This window comes from Panthera tigris, chromosome X (assembly GCF_018350195.1).
Source record: "Panthera tigris isolate Pti1 chromosome X, P.tigris_Pti1_mat1.1, whole genome shotgun sequence".
Taxonomy (NCBI): Eukaryota; Metazoa; Chordata; class Mammalia; order Carnivora; family Felidae; genus Panthera; species Panthera tigris.
Genome location: NC_056677.1, coordinates 37,451,648 through 37,473,986, shown reverse-complemented (window position 1 = coordinate 37,473,986; position 22,339 = coordinate 37,451,648). Strand labels below are relative to the sequence as shown.

Here is a 22,339-nt window from a genome sequence, read left to right as displayed (position 1 = left end):
CAATTTCTAGTTACTGGCCACTGATCTATGATTCAAGAAACAAAAATTAGGGTTGAATGCATGCTGATTTCTTTGAGTCGTTTTGACTTTGTGAATAAGAGTCCAGAATTTACCTACCCTGTGGCCTTTTGCATTTTCTAAAGTAAACACAGAGAAAGTAATGCTTGAGTAAAGATATTATTCTTACGTTTCAAATCTTGGCACAGCCCACTGAGAAGAACTTGCTGTAATTTACCCAAATCATACTCCACACTCTACCTATAAGGTTGACTGTAGCCATTTTCTCAGGTAAACAACAGAAATGCACACCCCTGCTCATGCCCTCTGTGTTGCAAAATCGCTCTTATTAAATATTGAGCGGATGTAGAAGAATGTTTATAAAATATGTATAAGGTCGAACGATAATACAAGGAATACCCATGTACCCCCTTCAACCAGTTTCAGAACAAGGGTGGTATCTATGAGATCTTCTGTGACAAACGTCGTGATCTCAACTCCATCGCCTCCCTGTTCCAAGGCAACTTCTTCATTTTTCTTTAGTTTTTTAAAATTTTAATGTTTATTTATCGTAGAAAGAGAGAGAGACAGAGCACGAGCAGTGCAGGGGCAGAGAGAGAGGGAGACACAGAATCCGAAGCAGGCTCCGGGGCTCTGAGCCGTCCGCACAGAACCCCACCCGGGCGCCCCTCATCTTTTATTCTTATTTCTTCAAATATCTCCTCCCCCCTTTTTTTTTTCCTACTTTCTTGGAATTCCATTATCTGGATGGTAGTACTTCTGTGTGCTTACAACTTAAGGACCGCGAGATCATGACCTGAGCCGAAGTGGGATGCTTAACCGACTGAGCCACCCCGGCGCCCCTCTTTTTAACTGAAATATAGTTGACACACAACGTTAAATTAGTTTCAGGTGTACAGCGTATCGATTCACAAGTCTATACATGACGTTATGCTGACCACAAGTGTAGCCACCATCTGTCACCATACATCACTATTACAGTATCATCGACTGTATTCCCTCTGCCGCACCCTTTCATCCCCTTGAGTTATTCATTCCATAACTGGAAGCCTGTACCTCCCTCTCCCCTTCAACCCGTTTTACCCATCTCCTTGATTTTTTTTTTAAATCTTTCATCGCATACGTTTATAGTCCTGAAAGTACAACCGTAACATTTTTCGTACCTTTTTTAACGTTATGCTTTGAACGAAGTGGACACATCCTTTTCCGCTTTTTGGGGGGTGGGGGAGGAACATGATGTTTCAGAGATTCACACACACTGTTCCGTGCAACTGCATTGCATCCCTTTATTCTGCTGAGCCCTACTTCGCAGCACGGGTATGCCTCAATGTTATTTTTCCACCCTGCTGCTGATCTCTACGTGTGTGGGAGGGTTCCAGTTTTATCATGTTAGAAACCACGCTCAGTACAAACAGGAGCATTTTTGTAAATGCATCCTAAGATGTATGTGCCTGATTTCTCTAGGATGTACACTTAAAGCAATCAATTTCTGGCCCACGGGGTATGCTCATTTTACTTCTTCAATTACTGATAAATTTCTTTCTAAAGTAATTGTAAAAATGTGTTACATTTCCCCTCCCCACACCTTTGCACCAGCCAGTGCATGATATTGTCCACATTTTTTATTTTTGCCAGGTGGTCAGTATATAATAGTACCCATCTCTTTGTAGTTTGAATTCGTTTTTCCCTGGTTACTAATAAGATTAATTGCTGTTTCATGCAATTAATTGTCCCTTATATGTCCTCTTCTATGAAGTGTGTCTTTAGGATTTCTCTCTCCTCTCTCTTTTTAAAATTGGGAGATTTGGGGGCGCCTGGGTAGCTCAGTCGGTTAAGCAGCCGACTTCGGCTCAGGTCATGATCTCGCGGTCCGTGAGTTTGAGCCCCGCGTCGGGCTCTGTGCTGACAGCTCAGAGCCTGGACCCTGTTTCGGATTCTGTGTCTCCCTCTCTCTGACCCTCCCCTGTTCATGCTCTGTCTCTCCCTGTCTCAAAAATAAATAAAACATTAAAAAAAATTTAAAAAAAAATAAAATTGGGAGATTTGTTTTTTCATTATTGATTTGTAAGAGTTCTTTATATGGTCTGGATATGAATTCTAGGTCACTCATATTTGTCTCAAGCCTCATCTCCCCATTTGTGACTTTCGTTATTTTGAACTATCTCTAAAAGGTCTCAAACATAACATAGTCAAATTTATCAATATTTACCTTTATTATTTATATTATTTATATATTTATATTCATATATTATATTAAGAAATTCCTTAACAGTGCTAAAATATACAGTCTCTTATATTTCCTTCTAAAAGTATTATTAGTCATTATTCCAAATTAAGTCCTATGGGGCACCTGGGTGGCTCAGGTTAAGCGTCTGACTCTTGATTTCAGCTCAGGTCATGATCTCATAGTTAGTGAGTTTGAGCCCCAAGGCAGACAGTGTGGGAGCCTGCTTGGGATTCTCTCCCTCTCTCTCTGCTCTTCCCCCACTGGGGCTTTCTCTCAAAACAATAAATAAATTTAAAAACAAAAAAAGCAGGGGCACCTGAGTGGCTCAGTCAGTTAAGTGTCCGACTTCAGATTAGGTCATGATCTCACAGTTCGTGAGCTCTAGCCCCCCATTGGGCTCTGTGCTGACAGCTCGGAGCCTGAAGCCTGCTTCAGATTCTGTGTCTCCCTCTCTCTCTGTCCCTCCTCTGCTGTGTTCTCTCCCTCCCTCCCTCCCTCCCTCCCTCCCTCCCTCTCTCTCTCTCTCTCAAAAACAAATAAACATTAAAAAAACAAAAGTAAAATCCTCAGTCTCACTTAATTGATTGTTGTGCTTTCTAGGAGACAGAGACCCTATATAATTTTTTTCCCATTTTGATAGGCAAATGCCACATCACCATTTATTGAACTATTCCTCTCTTCTGCACAGATTTTCCGTAAAACCTGTCATACATATATATACATACATATATATACATACACACACACACATATATATATGTGTGTGTGTGTGTATATATATAATGCTTTCTAGAACCTCTATTTTAGTCCAGTGGTCAATTTGTCTATCTCTAGGCTAATACTTTGTTGTCTTATTAATATAGCCTTACAATAACTCTTGATTTCAGGTAAGGCAAGGCTTTCAGCTTCTTAAGTCTTGGGTATTCTTGGCAATATAAAATTCCATGTATATTTTAGGATAAGTTTGTCAAGTTTATAAAGAAATCATTTTGGCATTTGATTGCAATTTAATTGCGTCTGTAGATCAATTTCAGTTTCTAAAGCTTAAAATCTCCCTGTATGTTCTGCAGTAGTTGCGTTCCACATAATTTTATGTAAAGGTCTGTCATTATAATTCCGAGGTAAATATTTTCTCATTTCTATTAATATTTCTTCTTTGACCTGTGTGATATTTAGTATTTCCTAAGTCTGTAACACTTGGATTTTTAAAATTATTTTTATGACATTGATTTCTAACTTAATTGTTTTGTGGTCAGAGAAGATAGTCTATGAAATCTTTGGGAATTTATTGAGACTTGCTTTATATGTCAGTACATGGTTAAAAAAAAAGGGTATATCACATATATGTTTGAAATTGACCTTGTAAAGAATTTAACCCTGAGCAAAAAGTTGTGATAAAACTTTTTGCTACTTAATTAAAGTATTTAATGGGGTGCCTGGGTGGCTCAGTCAGTTGAGCGTCCAGCTTCAGCTCAGGTCATGATCTCACGGCTCGTGAGTTCGAGCCCCACGTTGGGCTCTGTGCTCACAGCTCAGAGCCTGGAGCCTGCTTCGGATTCTGTGTCTCCCTCTCTCTCTGCCTCTCTCCTGCTTGCACTCTGTCACTCTCTCTCTCAAAAATAAACATTGAAGAAAATTTTTTAAAGTGTTAAATGAGTATAGGGCCGTTTAGTTTTTCAATTTCTCCCTGGGTTAGTGTTAATGAGATATTAATAATTTCATCACATCTATATTCTGGTTCATATTTTTCTTCTCAGTTATTTCTCATCTGCTGTTAGGCCCATTCATTGAGTTGTAAATTTTCACTTCGACTTCTGACACTTAGAAAAGCTTTAATTTTTTAAAAAATCTGCTTGTGTGTTTGCCGAGTGTGTTGTTCTTTATTCATATTTTATCACCTTCTTTTGTATCTTTAAACATATTGAGCTGATTTAGAAAACCGGTGGTGTTTCTAATAATTCAATATCTGCATCATTCTGGGTCTGATTCTGTGCTGTATTGTTTTTTCTGCTTTGTACTCACCATGTTTGCTGTTGTACTCCTTTTGACCATGATTCTTATTTTTAGGAACTTGATCTAAGAGAATTCTTTGATCTAAGGGTCGAAACTCAAGTTTGTTCAAAGGAGATTTTGCATTCTGTCAAGTACATGGGGCATGTTTAGCCCAGGACCGCTTTAACTAAGTCTCCTTAGGTTTTAGTGGATCACCCCAAGTGTGAGAATTGCAGCTGCAATCTACATGAGAAATAACCTGTTACTACATATATTCTCAAGGGAGATTCATCCTCCCCCCTCCCCCATTCATTACCAAATTTTAATATAAGCGCATTCTTTTAGTGTCCTTGTAGGAAGAAGTATTCAATTCACTTTTATTTTGAAGGTTAGCCTACTGAGTTCCAGCATTATGCACGTATACAGGCATAAGAGTGATCTTCTGTCAGGGGCACCTGGGTGGTGCAGTCGGTTAAGGGTCCAACTCTCGATTTCGGCTCGGTCCTGATCTCATGGTTCGTGAGTTCAAGCCCCACATCAGGCTTTTTGTTGGCAGTGCAGAATCTGCTTGGGATTCTCCGTCTTCCCCTCCCCACTCACGCTGTCTCTGTCTCTTTCAAATTCATAAATAAAAACTTAAAATAAAAAAAGAGTGATCTTCTGTCAGACTCTTCCCCTCTGGGTAGGCTCAGAGCTTTGTATCCTATCCCCCATGCCCATGAGGCCAGGATATCTGAAACTCAAGTTCACTTGGTTTGGCAAACATTCTCAAGATCAAAGCTAGATTAATGCTTCCTTCACCTCTCTGAGTTTCTGCTTTAATTTAATTTTCAGCTCTGAGCGATGGTTACTAATTTGAAGGCTCGTTGATACATGAAAAATAATTAGATCTTTCTTGAAACAGGGTTTTTAGTTATATTTAGTGAGATAGTTTTTTTTTTTTTTTTAAGGTATGTAACCTGCTATACTGCTGTGTTGGAAAGTGATTTTCACATGTTTTCATCCTCAAACTACCTCAATTATAACTATTTTGTTTTTAGTTTTTTTTAAAGCTTTATTTCTTTCAAGCAACTTTGTAAAAATGGTTAGCAATTTCCGTTGTTTCAAACTGTAAAGCCTTAAAAAGTATCTGAGTCTTATATTTGATCTGTACAAGTAGAAAAGTACATTTTGTAAGAATAAAGAAATGTTCCCCTGATAATTGAAATTCAATGATTATTAAGATTAAGAAAAAGTGTAAGTAGTAGGAGTATTATATGCTGTATTATTTTTAAAAATTGTTTTTCCCCCTTCCCTGTTAAGTGTATTATCTAACTCTACTCATTGCCATATGACTTGCTAAATCTCCTGTGGGAACACTGTACATCTCTTTGTGTTTTTGAACATTCGACTCATCAAATTATTGAGTACCTGTCATATTGAAGAGACCCTGCTAGGTGTTGTGGGAGATGGAAGGATGAGTGAGGTTTCTTCTCTGCCCTAGAGTAGCTAACAATGACATGGGAAGATAGATGCATTCATTAAACACAAAAATGCAAGATAAACAGTAATGAGTGTCCCCAGAATGCCACGAGAGTGTAAGGGAAGGAAGGATAAATTCTATCAGGAAGCATTGGCAGTGGTATACTGGTAAATGTTTAACAACTGACCTTCTGGGGATAAAAGCCCTGATTTGTACCATTAGCCACTTTTCATGGTATAAGTATTTTCACCATGGCCAATTTCAAGCCACCAACATTATGTCAGTTGGCTCAAAAATTTCTGAAAATACAACAGGTGGCTTTTGCAAGCTGGTACAAGGTAGCTCCAGAACACCACTGTGTTGGGGACAGCTTTGTAGTTGGACTGAGGTATATCTTGAAGAAAAGATAATATTCTGGTATATGTATAGAGAGAGGCATTCTAGACAGAAGGAAAATCCTAGAAAAGGTAGAAATGTGGTGAAATCTAAGATATATTTGAATAATACCTGGAATGACAGTGTGGATGGCTGTAGTATACACAGTGGAAAGAAAGGGTAGGAGGGGGCCACAGTAAACGATGGCTGGGGGCTGCTTTGGTTGGTCCTTACATCATAGACAGATTCAATGAAATGACAAGACACACGTAAATTTCAAGCTCTATGCCTTTGCCACATTTTTTTAATGTATAAAGGGTAATGAAACCAATAACAGTGTACCCACCATTCAACCTAAGAAATTAAACATCATTGGGGTGCCTGGGTGGCTCAGTCGGCTAAGCATCTAACTCTTGGTTTCAGCTCAGGTCATATCTCATGGTCATGAGATCTAACCCTGCATCAGGCTTGGGGCTGGGCGTGGAGCCTGATTAAGATTCTCTCTCTCCTTTTCCCTCTGCCCCTCCCCAGCTCATGCTCAGTCTCTCTCTCTCTCTCTCAAAAAAATTATATATTATTAATACAACTGAAGTGTATACACACACACACACACACATACACACACACGTACACATATATAAACTCTTTCTTCTTTATATACATATATAAGTAATTATAGCTCTATATTAATTGTTTATACATATATAAGTAATATATGATATTACTTACATATTTTTAAACTTGATGAAAATGATTTCATGGGATGGCTATATGTTGTATTTATAATTCTGAAATTTCCTTTTCTCATTTGTATTTTATTTGTCTTATTCTTCCATGTTCATATTTGTAGATCCAATTCATTATTCTCACTGTTGTATAATATTCTATTATATAAATAGAACATATTTTGTTTATTCAGTCAACATTTAGGTTGTTTCCCACTTTTCAGTAATTATAAATATTTCTGCTAAGAACATTTTGTACACTTCTCCTTTTATAAATGAACTAGGCTCTCCCAGGGCAAATAACTAAGGGTGTATATGTTGCATCATCGTGCGTATTTGTTTTCAACCTTACTGGTTATTACCAAGTTATTTTCCACAGGTGGTGGTATCATGACACTTTCACCAGTCTCTGTTGTTTTCCATTAATATTAACCTTTGATATTATTGGACTTTTAATTTCTTTTCAATCATACTGGAGTGAATGGTATCTCATTATGATGTTAATATGCACATTCTATGACGTGAAGTTGAGCATCTCTTCATTTTTGTCATCTTTTTTACTCTTCAGTAAGTTTTCTGTTCAGGTAATTCACCCATTATTGTTTTCTCTATTGATGTGTTTGTTAATAAATGTAAAACGTGTCTTCCTCAGCCCCTCTGTCACTCAACTTCCAGATCAAGCTTCTGTCTCCCACGATATTGAATCAACCCCATAAAACTGTTTCTAAACTTCTTGCTTATCCACCACTCACCTGTGCATGAATAGATCTCATTACATTTCATACACCAAAAACATGAAAAGTGAGCTAACAGACAGACCTCTGCCTGGGTCCAGACCGACCACCGAGTGGTGCACATACAGGACACTTCTAAATAGCACTACAAAGTCTTTGAAAACTGAACTGATCTGAAACCAGAGTCAATGGAAGATGGATTAGAAGTTGCAGCTTAAATCTAAGCAGGACAAGTGCCTCCTAAAACAAATATATATATTCTCCATAGACTATAAACAAAACCAGAGGCTCATGACCTAATATTCAAAATGGCCAGGGTACATTCCAAACTTATGTGACATGAAAAGAATCACTAAAATCTCAACTCACATTGGAAAATATGGTCAACAGATGCCAATACCAAGGTGACATAGATGTTGGTATGATCTGACAAAGACTTGAAAGAATCTATTCTAAAAATGTTTGAATGAGTAATCATGGATCCTCTTGAAACAAAAGTTAAAATGTGAAGTATCAGCCAAGAAAAAGAAGATATAAATAACAAAATGGAAATTTCGGATGGAAAAATAGAACTGAAGCAAAAAAACCTCACTGGGCAGACTCAATAGTAGAATGGAAATGACAGAGGGAAGACTCATGAACTTGAAGGTAGATCAGTAGAAATTACCTAATTTAGACAGTAGAGACAAAAAAGATAGAAAATAACTAACAGAGCCACAGAGACTGTGGGGACAATAACAAAAGATCTAACCTTTATGTCACTGCCATAAGAAAAAGAGTGAGGTACTGAAATAAAATTCTTGAAATACATGATGACTGAAAATTTCCAAAGATGGAACATTCGAGAAGCTGAGAGAACCTAAAATAGAATAAACCCAATGAAATCCATGTCCAAAATTAGTGTAATAAAAGTGATGACAGCTAAAGACAAGTCTTTAAGAAAATCTTCAAAAAAAAAAAAAAAAAGGCAGCCAGAAGTAAAAGACATGTTACTTATAGGAGAAAAAAAAAATAGTAATAATAAAAAAAAATCTGTGGATTTCTCATCTGAAACCATAGAAGGAAGAATTGGTACAATGTCGTTTTCAAGCACTCTGCCAACCTAAAATTCTACATCCAGTAACAATACTCTATAGGAATGAGAGTGAAAGGAAAATATTCTCAAATGAAGGAAAATTAAGAGAATGTGTACAGATCTACCCAGAAATCATTTCTAAAGGAAATTTAACAGACAGAATTGAAGGAAACTTGGAACATCAAGAATGATGGAAGGGCAACATAAATGGTAAATATTTGGGTGAATATAGTAAACAGTCTTTACTTCTTTACTTGTTTAATGGTTGTAAGCAAAAACTATAACATTGTCTGATGTAGTTGTCAATGTATGTAGGTGTAATATATATATACTGTAGTATGCAGGGAGAAGGATAAAGAGACCTACGTGGAAGTAAGGTCTCTATCATTTCTGTTAAAGTTGTAAAACATTGAGGCATCTGGGTAGCTCAATCTGTTGAGTATCCAACTTCGGCTCAGGTCATGATCTCATGGCTTATGAGCTCGAGCCCCACAGTGGGCTCGCTGCTGTCAGCTCAGAGCCCACTTCGGATCCTCTGTCCCCCTCTCCCTGGCCCTCCTCCCCTTATGCTCTCTCTCCCTCTCTCTCTCTCTCTCAAAAACAAAAATAAACATTAAAAAAAATAAAGTTGTAAAACATTGATTCTAAGTAAATTGTGAAAAGTTAAGTATATATATAGTAGTCCCTAGAGCAGTGACTAAACAAACTATACAGAGAGATGTAGTCAAAATCACAATTAATACACTGCAATGGAATACTAAAAATTGGTTAAATAACTAAAACAATTAAAAAGGCAAGCAGATAAAGAGGAAACAGAGGGAACAAACAGAAAAAAATATTATAAAATGGTAGTATTAAATCCAAACATTGATAATGAGGTAAAATGTAAAAGATCTAAACATGTTCATTAAAAGAGGTTTTAGAAATGGATTTTTAAAGAAATGACCCATATGCTGTCCAGAAGAAAGTCAGTTCAAATATAATAATATAATAGATTAAAAGTTAAGGGCTGGACAAAAATATATCATTCAGACATTAGTCGAAAGAAAACCCTGGAGTGACTATATGAATATCAAATAAAGCAGAGTTTAGCACAAAGAAGATTCCAGAAATAAAGAAAGATTATATATTGATGAAAGCATAGATTTGCAAAGAAGACACCATCCTAATCACATATTTATTTAAAAAACAAAACTGAAAAATACATGAAGTGAAAATCTATAGAACTGAGAGAAAAAGTCAACATTCCTCAGTATTCTATGGAAGTAGTCAACAGAAAATCAGCAAAGATATTGGACAATACAGTCCACAAACTGGATCTAACTGGCATTTGGAGAACCCACCACTTGACAACAACATAATACACATTTGCACATGGAATATTCATGAAGTTAGATCATGTCCTGGGCATAAAACCAACCTTAACAAATATCAAAGAATGGAAATCCTTCCAGGTATGATCTTTGTCCACAATGGAATTAAATTAAAAATTAATAATAGAAAGTTAACAGAAATTCAACAACACACTTCTAAATAATCCAGGAATCCAAGAGTAAGTCTCAGGGAAATTCAAAAATATTTTGACTTGAATGAATATGAAAATACAATGTATCAGAATTTATGGGACATGGCTAAAGCTGTGCTTACAGGGAAACTTTTGCCCTTAAATGCTTCTATTAGAGGAGCACCTGGGTGGCTCAGTCGGTAGTGCTTCTGACTCTAGATTTAGGCTCAGATCATGATCTCATGGTTGTGAGATCTAGCTGTGTGTCAGGCTCCACGCTGGGCTGGAGCCTGCTTAAGATTCTCTTTCTCCCTCTACTTCTGCCCCTTCTCTGCTTGTGCTATCTCTCTCTCTCTCTCTCTCTCTCTCTCTCTCTCTCAAAAAATGCTTATAGTAGAAAAATACCTGTCATATGTGTCATAAAATTATCACAACGTTATGGGCACAAAGACTACCTTTAAAACTTCCAGAGGGGAAAAAAAATAGGTTGTATGCTAACATAAAGGACTGGGATGCAAACAGCATTAGATTTCTGGAGGGTAAAAATGGAAACTCAAAGCCATTAAGCAATTTGCTCGAAATTCTGAGAAACAATGATTTCCAAGTTGGGTCCTTGGTTCTTGGAGTTTCAGCCAAATTATCAATCAAAATGAATGATAAAATGCATACTATTTTGGACACCAAAGGTCTCCAGGATTGTTCCTGTGCCTCTTTCTAAGAAAGCTCTTAGAAGTATGCCTAAACCAAATGAAGAAATAAGGCAAGAAGAGAAAAAAATTCGGGTCTCTGTAGCAGAGGAGTTAGCATAGCAGAGACAAAAGAACTTCTCAGGAATATGGAAAGAGGGCGTATTAATGATGTCAGCAATGCAGCACACAACAGAGGATTTAATGAATGTTGTAGACTCTAAGTCTGAAGTTCGCTCTTGGCCAGCAAAAGAGTGGGATGCATGATGAAAAGTGAGAGATGGCTAATGTCCAGGAAAAGGCAAGAGCCCCGAATAAGGGTCCTTGCCCCATATTTATTAAGATCAGAAGGCTTACAAACATGATGGGCGTGCACAAGAAGACAAAGAAACTGGTAACATTAACTTGGGAACAGTAGGGAAAAGGGGGTTTTGAAGATATACAGTATTTGGGCTTTGGGTCAATATAAAACAAAATCCTGGCACTGAGCAGATGGGCAGATGGTTGCTAACAGCAGACAGGTGGCACCGTGCCTGTTTATTTTAGCCAGCCTAAGGGATGAGACAGATAGGGGGAATAACCTCAGGGTTAACAAGGCATCTTTTCTTTTGTTAACCGTCTCCACTCTGGGCTGCTTCACCTGCGGTGCAGCAGTCTATAGCTCAATTTACCTGTTTACCTAACTTGGTCCTTCCCTCCTGTGAAAGCAGGTGTCTGCTATAGTACTAAATTGAGGGGTGCTTCTGTCCTGAACGCCTACTCTTGCTTACCTCATATACTTTTGTATTGGGTGCCTTTGCTCCCCTCTATATTCTGGGACCTTTGCCCCTCCCTCTCTATTCTGGGTGCCTTTGCACCCCCTCTCTTGGTGCCTTTGCATCTCTCTATTCTTGGTGTCTTTGCACCTCCTTATTCTTGGGGTGCGAATCTTGTTTACCCAAACTCAGCTGTGAGCATCCTATGGCTTTGTACTTATTTATGCCTTGTTAACCCATTGGTATAAGCCTGAGGAATTCCTAAGCTTATTCCCCACAAATGAAAAGGTCAAGGTCTTCAAGTAATATCCCTTCCACTACCTTGTCTGAGAAATGAACTGATTCACTTCATTGAATTGGGAGGAATTTTGTTTTCATTGGTGAGTGTGCCAAGAATTATTGAGGAATAAATAGAAAGGTAACAGGAGGAAAAAAAAAAAGCTAAACAGGGGCACCTGGGTGGCTCAGTTGGTTAAGTGTCCTACTTCGGCTCAGGTCATGATCCCACAGTTCGTGGGTTCTAGCCCTGTGTCGGGCTTTGTGCTGACAGCCTGGAGCCTGCTTTGCATTCTGTGTCTCCTCTCTCTCTGCCCTTCCCCTGCTCCCTCTCTCTCTCAAAAATAAATAAACACTAAAAAATTTTTAAAAAAGAAGCTAAACAAAGGAATAAATGTGGCAATTACACTAATTTCCAAGAAAACACAAAGGTGTAAAAGAAAGGAAATGTAATTTGCATATACAAGTGGTTTAACTTTGAATCACACATGTTTACTTGTGATAATATAAACTCTGATTATTCAATTTGTCAAAAATGGGATATTGCTCTGTTAGAATAGGGAGAGGCACAGAAGGGAAAGTTGGTGTGGGGTTGTGTAAGAATACAAAGTTCTAAGGTTTTATCACCAGAATTAATACACAGTGTTTGAAATGGAAAAATTAACAAATAGCAATGTTGTATGTTGTTTTGAAATATGAAAATATATCTAAAAAAAATCACAGCTAGAAGAATTGAGTTGTTCCATCTAGGGAGGGAGAATCACATGTGGAAAGAAACAGTCGGGCTGTTTAATTATAAACTCTTGGTAATATTTTATGTTTGCAGATATGCACATTACCGTGATATAAATAAAAAAAAAAGTGCTAGAATATAATTACAGTTCTTTCTAGCAAATAGTAGTGGTAGTAATTGTAGTAGCTAATCTTTATATAGGGCCTACAGTGTGGCAGGGTCTATGCTAAGAGCTTTTTATCCATTATTTTGTGTACTCCTGATAGGCCCCATTTGAAGCAGGTACCACTTTTCAGAAAATGACATTAAGGGTTAGAGAGGTTTTGTAAATTATCCAAAGTTGGTGTAGTTGGCAAGTGCCTTTGCTAAGATGACAATCCTAGCTTCCTGTCTCCAGGGCCTTGGTTTCTAACTCCATTGGCATTTTATGGTTTTTCCAGCCTTATGTAGCATCTGTCCCCAACTGAGCCTCAGTCCCAAAATATAGGTGGTGGCATCAAATTGCCATGCTTGGACCTGTGAATATAATGTGAGAAGATGGTTTTTCTATTTTGTTCTCAGCATTTCTGTGTTTCCCTCCCCCTTTATCCTAAAAGCAAAGAATTGTAACCACAAATCAAAAGCTACTTTCTCAGCTTTAATATTCTGTCAGTTTTGGCATCTATCACTGTGCTACCTGTTATACATATTTGAACAACAAAAAATTTCCCTGCTAGACCTTTTTATTTTTTTTTTATTGTTAAACATTTTTTTTAACATTTATTTATTTGAGAGAGAGAGAGAGAGAGAGAGAGAGAGAGAGAATGCAAGTGCGAGCTGGGGAGGGGCAGAGGAAGTGGGAGACACAGAATCTGAAGCAGGCTCCGGGCTTCAAGCTGTCAGGACAGAGCCTGACCCGACTCTCGAACTCACAAACCACAAGATCATGACCTGAGTTGAAGTCGGATGTTTAACTGACTGATCTACCCCAGGCACCCCCTTCTGGAACTCTTTAAAGTGACCGCATAGGTTAGACGGCAGATAGTAAATTTCTTTTAGGATTTTAGTAGAACAGAAAAAGAAGTTTCTACATACATACTCTCGCCTTTGAAAAAAAGTAAGTTTGGCATTTGGGTATATTTAAAGGTCTAAAAATACCTCGCATGAAGCAAATTTTCTTTGCCCTATCACAGTTTTCCATCATTGGCCAGTGCATTCTGGAAAACATCCCAAATATTCAAGTCTGTTCTTCATCTCAATTCCCTGTCTGCTTATTCAAGATGAGAATCCAGGGACAGAAATAACTCAGGAAAATAGCAGAGGAAAAGCATTTATCAGCAGGAAACGAAGGAAAGTACATTCATGGATCAATCTCTTTTAAGTCAGCAGAAATGGAATTTCTCTCCCCACTGCCACAGACCAAGCGTAGTTTAAACTTTTAAAGAGACGTCAGAATGATTTCTCTATATAAATAACAGCTTCTGTGTTAACTGTGCTGGTCACCATCCTCAGACACAATACTGATGTCAAAACAGACATTCCAGATCTTCTCAAGAGACTGTCTCAATTAAAAAGCTGAGTGAAGACCGTCGTTATCTCTAGGGACTGAGATTATCATCATCAACACCACAAAAATATGGATTTTAGTAGCCTTTAGGATTTTCTGCCTCAGGGGCTTCCAAAGTGCTCCTCACAGGCAGGGAGAATGGCAGACATAAGAGAGAGGTTTCCCACATCCCACGGTTGAGAGAATTCGACTGTCAAGTGTTTCTTTGTTATGCTCACCAGCCATTATTATTTAGTTAATAAATGTGGGTTTGTTATCATTGCAGCAAGGTTGGGGTGGGAGAGGTGCTGCACACTGTGGAGAAACATTGGAGATTCTCTGAAAGAAGAAATGGGCAAGGGGAAGGGGGTTGCTTACCACAGCATTGAGGCTTGTGTTACGTTGTTTGTTTGTTTATTTGTTTTTTTTTTTTTTTTCGGGGTTTTTTTTGGTGGGAAGGTTCAGGAAGCAAGGGTCTGTTTTTGAATTGACTGCTGTCCAGAATCTGGGGCAATTACATGATTGGGTGTCTTCTTTTTTGTCTAAGAGGTGGGAGGAAAGGAATGGGGCTAGAATATTCACTAAAGAAGTGGCTGTCACTCATGGTGACCGAGAAGGTGGTGTGGTAGTGTTTGGTCATTCTGTGATTGCCTAATGTCTCTGTTAATATGTCCGTTCAGGCATCATTATGAAGTATGAAGTGGTGTTTCAATTATTTTGTCCCATCACAGTTGTGGGGAGTCCTTGTCTGAGGTCGATATCCTGTGCTATTGTTTTTTTCCAGCAAAAGAATACCTTGCCTTAACTGGAAGTAATGAAACCAGCTACCAGATGTCGACGGTCAGGATTTCCCTATATTTTTTTAGAGCAGCTTTATTGAGGGACACCTGGGTGGCTCAGTTGGTTAAGCGTCCAAGTTTGGCTCAGGTCATGATCTCACTGTTCATGAGTTTGAGCCCCAAGTTGGGCTCTGTGCTGACAGTTCAGACCCTGGAGCCTGCTTTGGATTCTGTGTCTCCCTCTCCCTCTGCCCCACCCCCGCTCATGCTCTATCTCTCTCTTTCAAAAATAAATAAACATTAAAAAAATTGTTTTCATAAAAAAGAACAGCTTTATTGAGATGTAATTAACAGACAAACTACATGTATTGAAAGTGTAAAATTTGGTATATTTTGACATAGATACATCCTTGAAACCATCACCACAGTCAAGAGATTGAGTACATCTATTATCATCAAAAGTTTCTTGGTGACCCTTTATAATTCTCCCTCCCTTATCTCTCCATCCATCCTAAAGCAACCACTGTTCTAATTTTTGTCACTGTGGAAGATTTTGCATTTTCTGCAGTTTCCCAAATTATATAATATGTACTCTCTTGTGTTCACTAAGCATAGTTATTTTGTGATTCACTCATGTTGTTATGTGCATCGATAGAAAATTCCTATTTATTTATTTATTTATTCATTTATTTATTTACTTTTTAATATTTATTTATTTTGGGGACAGCATAATCGGGGAAGGGGCAGAGAGAGAGGGACAGGATCCAAAGTGGGCTCTGCACTGACAGGCTGACAGCAGTGAGCCTGATGTGGGGCTCGAACTCATGAACTGTGAGATCATGACCTGAGCCAAAGTCAGACGCTCAACCGACTGAGCCACTCAGGTGCCCCAGAAAATTCCTTTTTATTGCTGAATAGTATCCCATTGTATGGGCAGATCACAATTTATTAATCTATTCATTTGTTCCTGGGCATTTTCATTGTCTCTAGTTTTTAGATCTTACAAATGAAACTGCTGTAAAATTTTTATACGAGTCTTTGTACTAACATATGCTTTCATTTTTCGTGGACAAATACCTAACGGTGAAATGGCTGGATCATATGGTAGATGTATGTGGATGTTTTTATGAACTTCTGGGCTGCTTTTATCTTTCTTAAGTTTTTGAGTTTTATGTAAGATGCCAGGTATCTTAGAATAAAAGTTTTCAGCGGGGGTGGGGGAAGGGTGGTAAGTGGGATGATATTTGAAATCCACCCTTCCAGCTAATCCATTTTGTTTATAGATAAGATAATTGAGGGGCGCCTGGGTGGCTCAGTCGGTTAAGTTTCTGACTTTGGCTCAGGTCGTGATCTCACGGTTCATGAGTTTGAGCCCTGGGTCAGGCTTTGTGCTGACAGCTCAGAGCCTGGAGCCTGCTTCCAATTCTGCGTGTGTCTCTCTCTCTGCCCCTCCCCTGCTCACGCTCTTTCTCTCTATCAAAAATAAGTAAACATTAAAAGAAAAGATAATTGAGATCACAAAGAGTATATGAATGCCTGTAAGTAGGTATCAGACCCACCACCAAATCCCTGGGCTTTTACTACTACGGTCTTGCTTTGGCACCAGGATGACTACCCATTACCCTTTGGAAAAGAAAAAACCCAAAGATCCAGAGTAATTCTGTGTATATTCCAGGTAGCATCGTGGTGCAATCACTCTGTTATATTCTATTTTATGTCAAAATGTCTTTCTCTCTATTATTTTTGTCATTATCCTAGGTCAGATGTTTATCACCTTGTGTCCAAATTTCTGTAACATCGTTCTTCCCTGGTTCTGTGCTCTCTCCAATCACCCCTCTCTGTATAATGACGATGGATTAATTTTCTGTCACTGGTTTCTTATTTCTTACTCTGTGAAATTCAGTCTCCTCTATCTAGTCTTGAATGCTCTCTCTCACCTGAAATCACTGCTCATGCCAATCTTGCTCCTTAATTTCCCTGGGGTCCTAAAATATACTCATCCTCACATTACTGGAAATGTTTCTACAATTTGTGTAGCCATAAAGCTACATAGAAACCCTTTGGCTTGTTAATTGATAATGAATTACCAACGCAAACAAAACCACAAAGTAAAATAAATAAAACTCAAAATATTAACTTAGGATGATCAAGGACGTTTCCCTAAAACTAAATTGATCGTGTTGGTTTTGATAAAAGTAGGCAGATATATTTGCATGTTTCATTATTTTTGTTTAATTGATTCTTTCTATATGGAGAATGATGGACCATCGTGTGTCTCACTGCTATTTTTACTAATGCGATTTTTCAGTTTTAACGTTGATCTAATTTTAAATCACCCATCCTTTACTTTGAGGGTATAATCAATTTAATACTGCACTCCAAAATCCAATACTGAAAAATTAAAACCAGTTACTGCGGGTTTACTACTTACTATTTTTGTCTTTTTCTTCTATTAAAAAAAGAAGAAGAAAGAAAGAAAGAAAAGATTGCACAATGAATTCACTGAGATGGTGAAATAATCCTGCCTGCAACGGCTCTTATTTCTTTTGTTTGATGCGACTTCTACCCTGAGAGCTATTTGACGACTCCGTTCTCCATTGAACCCCTGTAAAAAGCCCTCCATGCAGCAGGTACTAATATAGTTGTCCCTGTGAACATAATGATAAACAATTTTGGTTCCTGGAACTCTTTGGCTATACTGGGTGATGAAGTAGTCATCCAGATGATCAAGATTAACTTTCTTTATATATTTTTTGACTGCAATTGGATTGAAATTTTCAATTGGTTGAAAAACAATTCTTACTCTCTGTCCCCCTAAGAATATGTCTAAGGAACAATAGACAGGAGTCTGGAAACCACTGTATGAAACATGCTTACCAGGTGTCGATGAGAAACAGAGGTGCTTTGTCAAAATCACCTCACTGCTTATTTCACAGAAGAAAAAAAAATAGAACAGAGATGATCACAGCAGACAATAAGCAAGTAGGAAAAGGTTTCATCTACTCCCTTGACCAGGCGGCTAACAAATAAATTTAAACATATGGCGAATCTATTTTTCCATTTTTCAGACAGCCATTTGCATTCCTTGTAAGTGCCTGGAATGCAAAAAAAAAAAACCCCAACAAATATATATATATATATATATATATTTATATGACTGTGTGATTTCAAAGGTTCTCTTTGCTTTCCCTGCAGATAATAACATCCGTTGTGCTCAGCAGTCCTCAATAATGTGATTCTGGATTCACAGCAACAAACGAGAGGCTGAAAAATCTTTGGTGATTATGCTATTTATATAATTCTAGAGGCAGTCACCCATATAATAAATAAAATGAGGTTACAAGGCAGAAGAGAGTGTCCAAGGGAGCAAACACAACAGGAAAAGGAGAAAACAAGAGGTATATGAAAAGAAAATAAGAAACACCCCCAGAGAGAGAGAAAATGAGAAATAGAGCTGAGATACCAATTTGAGAGCAAGGTGAATATTTTCCTTTGGAATCAGTGGAAATATTCCATTTAGTGCAAGCAATATAAATTGTAGTATTTTAGGTTAATAATTTTGATATATGAAGTCCTTTAAGAACACTAATTACGAAGTTTTCATTGGTAAATATTCGATAATAGAGTTCATAACATTAAATTAAAATCCACTGAGGCTAAGTTACTGGTAGTTCTTATTGCTGATAAAGGGCATATTTTATGACTTAGTACCTTCATGATTTTTTTCTAGATTTTACTCAGATCTCATCAGTTTTTTCATGAATGTTCTATCTCTGTCATGGAATCCAATCCAGGATACTATGTTTTATATAATTGTCATGTCTCCTTAGTTTCCTCTCATCTATGATGGTTTTAGTCTTTTCTCATTTGTTATGACCTTGAGAGTTAAAAAAATTTTTTTTTAATGTTTATTCATTTTTGAGAGAGAGAGAGTGAACAGGGGAGGAGCAGAGAGAGAGGGAGACAGAGTCAGAAGCAGGCTCCAGGCTCTGAGCTATCAGCACAGAGCCCGACACGGGGCTCGAACTCACAAGCTGAAAGATCATGACCTGAGCTGAAGTCGGACGCTTAACCGACTGAGCCACCCAGGCGCCCCTATGACCTTGAGAGTTTTAAGGAGTAGTGGTCAGCTATTTTGCAGACCGTCTCTGAATTTGGGTTTTCCCCATGTTCTGCCCCTTGATTAGATTGGGGTTCTAGGTTTGGAGAAAAAAAAATCTCAGATATGAAGTGCTGTTCCCATCATGTTAATATTATGTGCTCTCTGCTATGACAATATGACTAATAACCAATCATGTTACTTTAGTTCACTTGTTTAATGTAGTGTTGCTATAGAATTACTGTTTTTCCCTTTTCCATGCTGTGTTTTTTGAAAGTGAGTCAGTAAGACCAGGCCACACTCAGTGGTGAGGGGAGAGGGAGGTAGTAAGCATTAATCACCTCCGAGAGTGGAGGAGTGGAGAGTATCTACATAATAATATCTGGAGTTCTTCTGTAAGGAAGATTCGTTGTTTTGTTTTGTTTTGTTTTGTTTTGCCACTTATGTGTTTATTCGATTGCTTATTTATATCAGCACAGACCCATATATTTATTTTGTAGTTATACTAGGTTATTGATATTGTTGTTTAATTGTTCCAGCTGTGGCCATTGGAAGCTCTTTCAGATTGATTCCTCTGTCCCGTTGGCATGCTTTCATTCTTCTGCTTTTTGAATGCTTCCTTACTTTCTGGTACTGTAAAATGCTCCAAGTTGATTTTGTACTTCCCTTCCATAGCTCTGGTAGAATCCACTATTTTTACAAGTAGTTCTGGTTCCTTTTATTGGAAAATGGTCTTTAGAAACAAAAATAGGGGCTCTTGATTTGCTTGTTGCTACTGGGTAACCATTGCTTCTAGGCCCTCTCAGCAGACAGAGCTAGAAAAGATATGCATACATGCTCACCTATGTGTACACACACAACTATCAATGTTTTTGTCTCTATCTACCTGTATCTGTATTAAGCTAAACAAGAATTCATATCTGTCTCCAACTTTATTCCACTACTCTAGGAATTATTCTGGTTTTCTGCTGTTGCCTATCAGTCACTTCTCTTACCAGCAGTGAAGAACTTGACTCCCACCATCCACTATCCATTTCTTTACTTGTTCAACTCCAATATGCATGTGAAGTGCTTTGAGAATTGTAAACCCATACCCTTGTGAGAAACAAATTAACCAACGACAGTACAGTGGTTCCATAAAGTTCCTTTTGTCTTTAACCTTACAGTTTCCAGCCAGAATATTGTTTTCCAAAGTTATTTAGGTCGGTTCCTTTTTTCCAAAGTTATTTAGGTCGGTTCCTTTTTTCCTAGCCCCTTTAGTGAGATTATGCCATATGTTTGTAGTATTGTTATATTAATTTATCACCTCCTGCCTTCCAACATTGAAGCTCATTCTCTGTGTTGTTTTTGGTTCACAAACTGCCCCCTGTACACCTAGGGCAGGAAGAGACTGAAGGAAGCGGCAAGCCAGTTCAGATTGGTAGGTGGAAATTTTATTGAGCAGGGGAACTTACTTATGTGGCTTGTCTTAGGGAGCAAGTGGATCTCTGCACCTGTTGTCCAGAATCTTAAAGTTTATAGAGGCCTTAACTGAGCTTGGTCATGTACACCATCCAGGTGATCAGCCCAACACCTGATTCTCTCAAGGCTGTGTCCTTGGAATAACTCCCGCGGTGGGAATGGTAGACAAACTATATATTCCAAAGACAGGGGAGGAGGTAAGGAGCCTTTGATTGTCCAGGTCCAACTTGAGAGTCAACTGGCAGTCAAGTCTTCTCAATTACCTCCAACACTCCATCCCTCATGACCAGCTCTTAAATCTTATATTTTCCCCTCTTCTACATGTGTTCTGAGTGGTCAGCAAGGACTTTCACCAGCATAAAAGTGGCTTGTTTGGCGGCTATCTGCCCATCCCAGCAGGACATCCCATTGCAAATTCCAGTAGATAATGCCTTTCCTAGGCATGGTGGGGCTTGCTGTTTTAAGCAGCATAGCATAGTGATCCATGTTGACTGGGCAATGGCTATTTCCTGAGACTGTCATACTTTACAGCACTGGATATCTTGGCAGGGTCCCCAGTCTGGCACATGTGACAATAGGCTTTACTTATTGATCATTCAAAGTTATTATTAAAGCCTGGGACAGTACTTTAGTCCACCAGGCCAAAGTGATTTTACTTATTAGTAGTTTAATCTGCTGCTGCTTTCTATTAACCTTGCTGCTTATAAGGGAGTTGGAATCTCCACTCATTGTCACGTTCTTTTGCCCAGTCTTGCATATTATGACCTTTGAAATATGACCCTCGGTCACTGTCTATTTGGTGGGAGTATCTGTACATGGTACTCAGCTTCTCTAATCCCCTGATGGTGGTGGCCTGGTTTGTGCAGCAATCGGGGAAATAATTGGGTTAGGCCAGACACGCAGTGTCCACACAAACCAAGACATGTTGGGAACCCTCACGCAGAAGGAGAGGGCAAGTATAAATAATTTGCCAGTCCCTGACTGGTTGGAAATTCCAGTGGATAGCCACAGACCACTTTGGCAGTTGTGTTGGGCATTGTTTAGAACACAGAGCATGCTGTTACTGCATTCACTAAGTCACTGTATTTCAAGGGCAATCTGGCACCCTTGGCAATATGTCTTCCCTCCCATTCCCTCCCATGCACTAGAATGGCCACTTTTTGTATGCACCCAATCTGGTATATCAACTGAAGAGTCATAGCTAATGGTCACACCCAGGCTAGGGCACCAGCTTCCTGATTGCCAGTAGGCAGATGGCGCATAGGGGAAATAGATGAAGGAGATTAAGAGGTACAGGCTTCCAGTTATAAAATAAGTAAGTCACAGAGATGAAAAGTACAACATAGGGATACAGTCAACAATACCGTAATAACGTTGTATGGTGACAGATGGCTGCCAGGATTTAGGAATGAGGTAAAGAGTGGCAACAACAGAGAGGCTGCTGTGGTTATAGAAGGGCAACTTTTGTGGATTCTTTGGTGATTGAACTAAATCTTTTTTTTAAGTATCTGTACACCTGATGGGGGCATGAACTCATGACCAAGAATCACATGCCGTACCAACTGAGCCAGCCAGGCATCCCTGAACTATTCTATATCTTGACTGATAGAAGATATATGAACGTACAGAAGTGATTAAATTGTGTAGAACTAAATACACATAACACACACACACACACACACACACACACATGAATACAAGTAAAACTGGGGAAATCTGAATAAGATTGATAGATCATATTAATATCAACTGTCTTGTGATATTTTGTTATAATTTTGTAAAATGTTCCCATTGGGAGAAACTGTGATCGCTTTCTATTATTTCCTATAACTGCACGTGGAGCTACAATTACTTCCATAAAACTTTCAGTTGAACAATCAGTTGACTATATCTTTGTGGTCTTCTTCTGGGTT

At 38.4% G+C, this 22,339-nt stretch overlaps 1 protein-coding gene across 1 annotated transcript in view; it reads left to right on the top strand.

Annotated features, from left to right (window-relative positions):
* The window catches only part of LOC122235262, a 99,432-nt gene that overhangs the window by 2,051 nt on the left and 75,042 nt on the right, over window positions 1-22,339 (top strand).